The sequence below is a fragment of the Temnothorax longispinosus genome, chromosome 4 (genome assembly GCF_030848805.1).
Source record: "Temnothorax longispinosus isolate EJ_2023e chromosome 4, Tlon_JGU_v1, whole genome shotgun sequence".
NCBI classification, from domain to species: domain Eukaryota; kingdom Metazoa; phylum Arthropoda; class Insecta; order Hymenoptera; family Formicidae; genus Temnothorax; species Temnothorax longispinosus.
The window spans coordinates 18,123,602-18,132,032 of record NC_092361.1 but is presented as its reverse complement, the minus strand read 5'-3'; the positions used below and the strand labels follow the sequence as shown (position 1 = coordinate 18,132,032).

Genomic DNA, 8,431 nt, shown 5'->3' with positions numbered 1-8,431 from the left:
TGCATTGTTTTCCGCAGCGACAGCTGAGGCTCGGGGCGAGAGAGTGAGACCTACCTTGACCTCTGACCCGTGTAAATGGATCTCAACTTTCTCGGACGTATAATAATCTGGAGAGAGAAAAAGAAAGAGAGAGTTTAAAACGTCCATCGTGTATACGAACTTCTTCTTATGTAACCATGACACAAAAGCGGTGCGAACCGTGATACGCCCAGCGTCAGCTTTCTGCTGGACCGGCTTCGTTCTCTTTTATCTCTTTCATCACGGAGCACGTTTATATATTTACCACGCTTATGTAAGTTTCTACACGAAAGCCACAAACAAGCTGGGTATACGATGAGGGTATTATTGCGCAATAATTTATACTGTTGATACATTTTATAAATTTGAAGAAAATTACTGAAAAATATTTTAGAAACAACTCGTTAATAAATCTGAATAATTTCTTAGCGAATTTCTTTTCGCTAAGTTTCAAGATTAATCAAAGTAAAATAAAGGTAGTAAGTAACATTAATTATTTACATTTTCAAAACAATGATCAACGGCACCGAGGGAAACTCGGTGAACCGCGGTCTCGTCGAGCTAAGACCCGTCCTCAACAACGACGTCCACATCTACCAATTGTACAGCGGCAACATCAAGCTGCAACAAATGAACGCCGTTCGACACCAATGGCTCGTGATGCATGCCGTCGACGAGCCCGCGTACGGCGAAGACAGAGCCACGGCTACCGCGAACGACGACTTTCTCGTTATAAAATATTTGATAGCGTCGTACGCGGCGTATGCGTACAAGCATTTCGTAAAAGTAACAAACTTCGACGACGACGACGTAAAAGAGGCGGCCGTGAAATATTTTACGAATGATAGCGAAGCTTTTCGGCTCGAAACACTGGCTAAACAGTGGAAGAAGTGTACGCGTGAAAACCGTAACGCGCTGCGCGTCACGTCAAAGCCGATGAAAGCAAGGGACATTGCGAAGATGATACGTCCCAAACAATCGATGATCGTCAAGATCATTAGAATGACGCTTCGTATCGCGGACGAAGAAGCTGCGATAAACGACCTGACCGGATACCTGCGTCAAAACGCGCAAGTCTTTCCGACTCGCCTGATGATGGAGAAAGAAACATCTGCCTTCGCCTGGAGTAGAATTCGCGATGCCAACGAGGACAGACGGGTGTCGTTGAAAAAAATGCGCGACACAATGACCAACGTTCGCCTGGGAAGACGTAGCCATCCTCCCAGAAGAAGATCTAAATCGGCACCGCTCGCTGCCATAGAAGAGGAGAACGAGCCGAGCGACGCGGAGAGATCGGCGGCCTCGACGAGCGACGAAGAAGACATCGCCTCCGCCAACGACACGGCAGCCACAACCGACACCCTCCACATCCGGCACATCGGGCATTAGGCACCATGTCGACCAAGACAACCCCAGCAACAACGCGCGTGCCGTATGTCAAATTGACACGAATATCCTTGGAGGATATAACTCGATCGCCGTCGCCTGATTTATCGCAAAGGGCGAGAGAAAAGAGAACCAGGTACGAGGCACGTAAAAATCGACCGTCGTACAAAACGAAGAAGCCTCCGAGGTTCATCCCGCGTGCGACATCATCGTCGCCCTCGCCGAGCATATCGTCGGCTACTACCACCACGCCAACGACTCGAACTCGAACTATTGTATGTTCGCAAACATATCGTTAAGAGACACGGAAACCCAGCCCGCTGACATTCGCAAAACAATTCGAAACAAAACATTTATTTTTAATATGGATTATCTTCATAATTATAAGTTCATAATTATTCTCTAAATTATTATCAAAAATATATTTGTCGAGAAGTCTGTATCTGAAATATTGTATTCGTAGATTCTGTATTGTGCTAATGATATTTACCGTGCATTTATGCTGTTCAAGAGAGATAGAAAAATTTTGACTGTCAATACGTACAATATTGGAGAAATTTCTGCACACGCGAGAGACACCGACGCGATTATTTTAAATTGGGAACAGCACACGGCCTCGTTCGCAATGTCGCCGAATGATTCCGCGTGCCTGATATATCACCGCGTTTCAATGCGGAGAAGATAATTCGATCAAAATGAGATACGGGAAACGTTTTATCGGAATTGCTAACCTACCGAAATGTCGCTGCGCGCTCGCGCGGACCACGTTGAATAAATTCATGAGTTATACACAACCGCCGATAAATTATGTTTTCACTTCGTTGAAGCCTGTGACGTATGTTTGAGCAAAACGGCCGAAAGGTGTCCATTGTTTGATGAAAAATTACCAATCGCGATTTTATCGACGGCTCACATTGCGACCGCCGATAGTAGTTCGATTTAAAACGGACAATAGGGATGGTTCGGCTAAAAATGTCTGTTATATAACGCCCAGTCAGCGGCTGACATTTATTTTATTTTCCAACTGTAATTTTCACAGATGCCGACAACGAAGTGAAACCTTCAATCGCGTGATAGATCAAATAGCGAACCGATATTAATAGCTTACTTTACTAATTAGACGTCGGGGGCTATCTCATATCATTCGACGCAAAACCGGCGGTTCCCTATCGCCTCACACGAATTCGTGGAAAGCATATTCGAGATCTTTTTCGTGCCACATTGCGTCCGCTAACGGTCGCGTTCGTGTACACGGGCAAAATGTCAACAACTATATCGAGCGTGTCACGCATTCACGGAAGGCTTATCACTAGTCCCGACTTAATTGTAATTGCCATTCTGTGTTTGCAGAAGCCATGATAACACATTTCCGTATTCCATATCGCCGGTAAACGCGAGCCAAGCTTAGATAACTCCATGAAAAAAATAACGTATTATTCTAGCTGGATGTAAAGTTGTAAAGTTTGGTGTGTGAAGTTGGCACACCTACTTTAAAATTCGATAATTTTGATTAGAGTTCCAGCTTCTTTTCGAAGAGTATAGAAGTATTTTTATGTTCATAAAAAGAGTTCCGGCGATTAACACTATGAAAAAGGTAATTAAAAAATGAGGTGCTAACTTCACACCCAACTTCAAAACCGAATAGTTCTGAATAGCTCATCTGAAGCATTTTGACGAGTACTAGAGTTTCTAATAAAAGAAAAAATTTTGAATTTAAAAAAAAAACAAAAACAAAAACCAAAAAATATAAAAGTTCGATTTAAAGTCAGAATAGTTCTAAGTAGCTCATTTGATTCCTTTCGAAAAGTTCTAGAGTTCCTGATAAGTAAAAAATTGCAAAATCTTAGAATTGTTTTTTAAAATCATCAAACACAAATAACATTCACGGCAGACCTTCGAAGTCGAATATCTTCTTAAAACTCCCATCAAAACGCCTGCAACTCCACCACTAACCAGTGGCGATCCGGCCACTATTAATAGTTAAGAAGATATTCGAAGATGCAACGGATGACATTCGACTAAGCCCCGTTTCACACGTGTCCGACACTGGACTACTGACGCCGGGTATCCGATCGCGAAATGTATGGAATTAATATGGAAGCATTTACACGTTTGTCCGATAGCTAATTTGTGAAAACAAACAAAATCGATCGGATACCCGGCATCGGTAGTCCAGTGCCGGATACCTACGTGTGAAACGAGTCTAAATCTTTCTGTCCGTAAACGGTACGGGCACGGTACGGTTATGTCTAAATCGATCTTAAATCGGAAATATATTCACGGAGAAAATTCGTTATACGAGTAAGAGCCAAAGCACATATGATAGTCGTAGTCGCGGACGTAAGTAACGCACAAGCTTTGGCGTATCCTGATTTGTCAGGTCGAGGACTACGACCGTCATATACCGCTACGCCATGTTATGTGCTTTGGGCCTAATATTGATATAAATCTCGCAGCATCGATATATACGCGTATAATCAATTAAAGATCCAACGATAAAATTATCGTAAACAATATCAACGAGTAAAACGCATAATTTAATGCATCGAGTAGACATTCATGGCGTATTAAAAAATTGAAGAAAGTTACGTGCAACGTGCCTAATTTTCTTTCATTTAAAAAAGAAATGTATAATTTTATGAAATAATGAGAAATTCTTTTTCTATACGGCTAATTCACTGCAAATCTAAGTGTGTTATTTTAAGTAAAGCTCTTCTTACACATTTCTTGTCGTTTTGAATGATACCATTTAACACGGTTAAACATATTAATACGATTAAACGTGTTGATTTAACAAACAACAAAACATGTAAAACGAGCTTCAGTCAAATGTTCCATTTTTAAACGTTTATACGTGTAGAAATAACACACTTGGATTTACAGTGTATAATAAAACGGCTCGCAATTACGATTAATTACAAAGTATTCTACACATGTATTCATTAGTCTATATACTCTATATAATTAAAAAATAGTATAGTTACTATAATTGTCCCTACGCTATTAAATATCAAAAGATAAAATTTAAACCAATACCTTGAGTTAAATAACATTTTGTTCTTTTTAATTACCATGTGTCGAAATTTATTATTTTAACAGAAATAATGTTATTTTAACTCCATTGACTAGTCAAATTAATAATTAAATTAACATTGTTTTAGTTAAATTAACCCTTTAAGAGCCACACATCGATTCCGTTGGAGTAAAATGTTATAATTTATAAGATAGTCTTAAAAGACGTCCCTGATGAAAGTTTTTTTTTTCGTTTTTTTTTTGTTTTTCTTTTTTTCTTTTTTGTTTTTTGTTTTTCTTTTTGTTTTTTTGTTTTTCTTTTTGGGTTTTTTTTTGTTTTTTTTTAATTTACATAATTATGTACACAGGCTCCTAAAGGGTTAACGACATATTGAGTAACAGAGATGGTCTTACTTCGCGTGGCCCTAATACTAGAAGAAAGTTCACGCCGGCGAAACTGGAAACGATCAGTTAGATTACGTGATCGGAGGCACTGTTGGCCGTGTACCAAACCCGCGGCCGATCGACCGGTCGCTCGCAGAATCCGCGTTAAGTACGCGATCGCGTATACACGTACTCATCCTCTCGGACCTACTACCGGTTATCACGCTGGCCACGCGGCGGCCTCGCTCCCGTCCGCGTTGCAAACAACGGCAAGACTACTACCTTTTGTAAATCGTGGCAGAAAGAAGCGCGAAAAAAGTGGCGAATCAGTGTTAGAATCCAAAAATTCAAGTGACCTGAAAACTACGGTGGTGCGAGCACTGTCGTTTTGTATCGAAGGAGTCAGGCTGTTCTTAAGCTATTGATTCTCTGCACGAGTCTCTTTGGGCCTGGAGTCAGAGTCAGTTTCTGGTCTGGTGATGCGAATATATAGCCTCTCCTAGTCAAGTCATGCGCTGCAACACCTCCCAGTGATCTTGCTGAACCGCTGCAATGGGGCTGTTCCGATTCAATACAGCTCGGTCGCAAGATCTGATGTCGGCTGGCCAGCGCGTTCTGCAGTAACCAAGTGGCGTCAATGGCGAATAGACTGCGCCTCTAAGAGCCTGTAGTGGTACGGTCCCAAGTATCGTTGGTGAGTTGCGGAGCCAAGGAAAAGCACGGTTATCTGGGAAGCTGTCGGCTGTCAATCCGTTTGCTCCACAACACGCAGTAAATATGAAAAAGTTAAGAATGAATCTTCACGCCCGGGTTCTCGGATGGTCCGGGCACTGCACGCACGATGCGAGATTGATGACTCGGTTAATGCGGAGACACCCAGTGACTCCGGTAGCTGGCTCCTCGAGAGTAGGCGCTAGTTATCGGGTATAGAAACGATTACGCCTCTTGACGCACGAAACTCATGCCACGAGTAGCCGTGGCCCGAATAGCCTTCTTCTTCCTTCTTCTTCTTTGTAAATTTTATGGCACCTAATCTTCCTCAAGATCACATAACGGCCAAGAACAAGTCGAATATAATAAATACAGACTCGAAAGATTCAATCCAAACTCGGCGTTAATTGCATCCAGCAATCTTCAAAAATTATTCAGGACAAAACACGTCCGAACATGTCCACGGCCTCGACGAAACTTGCCCCCGGTAGCCGTGTCAAGTTAAAATAGAAATAAATAGTAATAAGTTATTTCGTGGATGGATATCCATCTGTGTCAAACGCAGTGCACAAACACTGCGTTTCAAGCACGCCCAGCGCCAGGGATCGACTCGCAGCGGTGGCGGGATTCGCGTCCGCTTCTCCCACGTTGCAAGGCCGGCCAACTTCGACTCCCCGGCTAAAGTAAAAGATAATCGCATGCTTTAATAGGCTTGGAACCCTTAAGAGAAAGTCGTTCGGCTGATTTGATTCAAAGTCGTAGATCAATGAAACCCTTTCGTCAGGACTGGAATCCGATTGGGCCTGATGATCGATCGAATGATGCTTTCGCTTGAACCGTGACTGACCCATCTCGCGAAAACCCTTCGCGAATGGATTGTTATTAATCTTCAACTTAGTGATGTTCTCGTTTTGGTATGCCGTCACCGCGATAAAATTCCGTCTCCTTGAAAGCGAACAACGCGGTTGAATGAGTAAAGAGCTTGTTGTAGTTCTTTGCATCAAAGCAACGGACTATCCAGATCCTAGAAACGTATTTGTGCATCGATGTTAATACCACGTTATTATTGGAGTCGTTGATGTTGTTCGTGAGCTTCAATTTATTGGCTAGTCGGATTGTCCATCCAGTGGCTCCCCGTTGCCGGACTCTCGGGATGCTTATAAATCCTATAGCCGAAGGGCTGTTGCGGCTCTGCCGGCCCCGCAAAACTCCAGCCACCCATATTGCTGTCCTCGCCCCCGTTCTGGTATCCACAGTACTTGTGGCGGCGATCGGAGGCCGGTGTTATCTCCATGAGGACACAATAATTCTCACGTTTCTCCAAACCGTTTACGTTTATTTGAACGGACGGAAACATGCGCCGACCGCTCTTGGTAATTATCATTTCTGTATTATTCTCGTAGAATTGCTGCCAGAGATTTCGATTAAGCAGCTCCACGTTGACTCCGCGCAGCAATGGGGGTTGAAATACCCATTCGCTTGAATTCATCCTCTCACCTAATTTGCGTTGTAGAGCGATCGGTGACTGCGCGAAGAGTGGCGATGCTAGTTGCATATTCAGAAGAGCATCAGTGCATTGTTTGGATCTTGAAGAAACATCTCCGCTGATCAACATTTCTTCTCCGATACCGTCGGTGTAAAGTATAAGGCAAACACGGAAATGGTCAGAACAAACGTCCAAATCACGTGCAGTTGTAGAATGGAACTGATTGTGAAACAACCTACCTAAGGTTCTAGCCTACCAGTGACCTACCACAAAACGAGATCAGTGCAATCCGCCGAAACTAGGCGAACTATATGTGTCGTCGGTCACATTCGGTGCCAACACATGAGACAACTGTGTCCATAAACCCTTTATCCTTTCTGCCGCGATTCACAAAAAGTAATATATAAGGTAACAAATAACGTTCACTTGATAATTTTAAATGCCATAATCACACTAATCTACTGAGCCAGTTAAAATAAATATTAACTCATTACGCGTTGTTATATATATATAATCCATTTGTCGTAACTTTCTCTTTCTTTAATCCTTTAGGGGCCACACATCGATCCCGTTGGAGTAAAATGTTATAATTTATAAGATAGTCTTAAAAGACGTCCTTGATGATTTTTTTTCTTTTTTTTTTTTTAGTACATAATTATGTACACAGGCCCGTAAAGAATTAAAAATGTTCAGATACTGTCTGTTCCTTTTTCGGGTAATCTCAGCAGAAACGTCCTTCTTCAGCTTCTCATATATTATACATATTTGCTTTTCCGCTGAATCTCAATCAGTCGAACTCAAGATATTAAGATTCTCTAATGATTCGATAATATTCCAACAACGTTCAGACGAAGAAATTATTAGATTAATGTGTGTACAAATGGCAACAACTGGTTTCTTTTATGTACATTTTACATTAATGATATATTAGCGATATTTAGACCCTGATAAAAATATGTGCACGGAAAGAAAGGTTTTGCTAAAGTATCTAAAAATTTAGCTAAATATACATCTAATATCTGAAAATAATTTTGTTACACCATTAAAATAATTATAGTAAGTCGCTGAAATATGAAGATTCTGTAAAAAAAAATTGACATTTTAGCAATCAGTTTAAGTTCTACATAATTATTTTGATGGACCAACAAAATTATTTTCAGATCTGTATCTAGCTAAGTTTTTAGATACTACGGGTACAAAATTCGATTTTGTAAAGCGCAAACGAAAGCCAGAGACTTGCAGAGTTTCTTATTCACGCATCATGGAAATGCACGCCTTTAATCTACACATACGGAAAGAACGGTTTTCTGTTTAAAAATAATTTTGTTGCACCATTAAAATAATTATAGTAGGTCGCTGAAGTATGATAATGCTGTAAAAATTTTGATATTTTAGTAATCAGTTTGATTGTTTTACACAATTATTTTAATGATG

The 8,431-nt window shown here is 41.2% G+C and overlaps 1 pseudogene; it reads right to left on the bottom strand.

Annotated features, from left to right (window-relative positions):
- Window positions 1-3,535: 3,535 nt before the first annotated feature.
- On the bottom strand, window positions 3,536-7,677 carry LOC139812007 (T-box protein 2-like; annotated as a pseudogene).
- Between the last annotated feature and the right edge of the window lie 754 nt (window positions 7,678-8,431).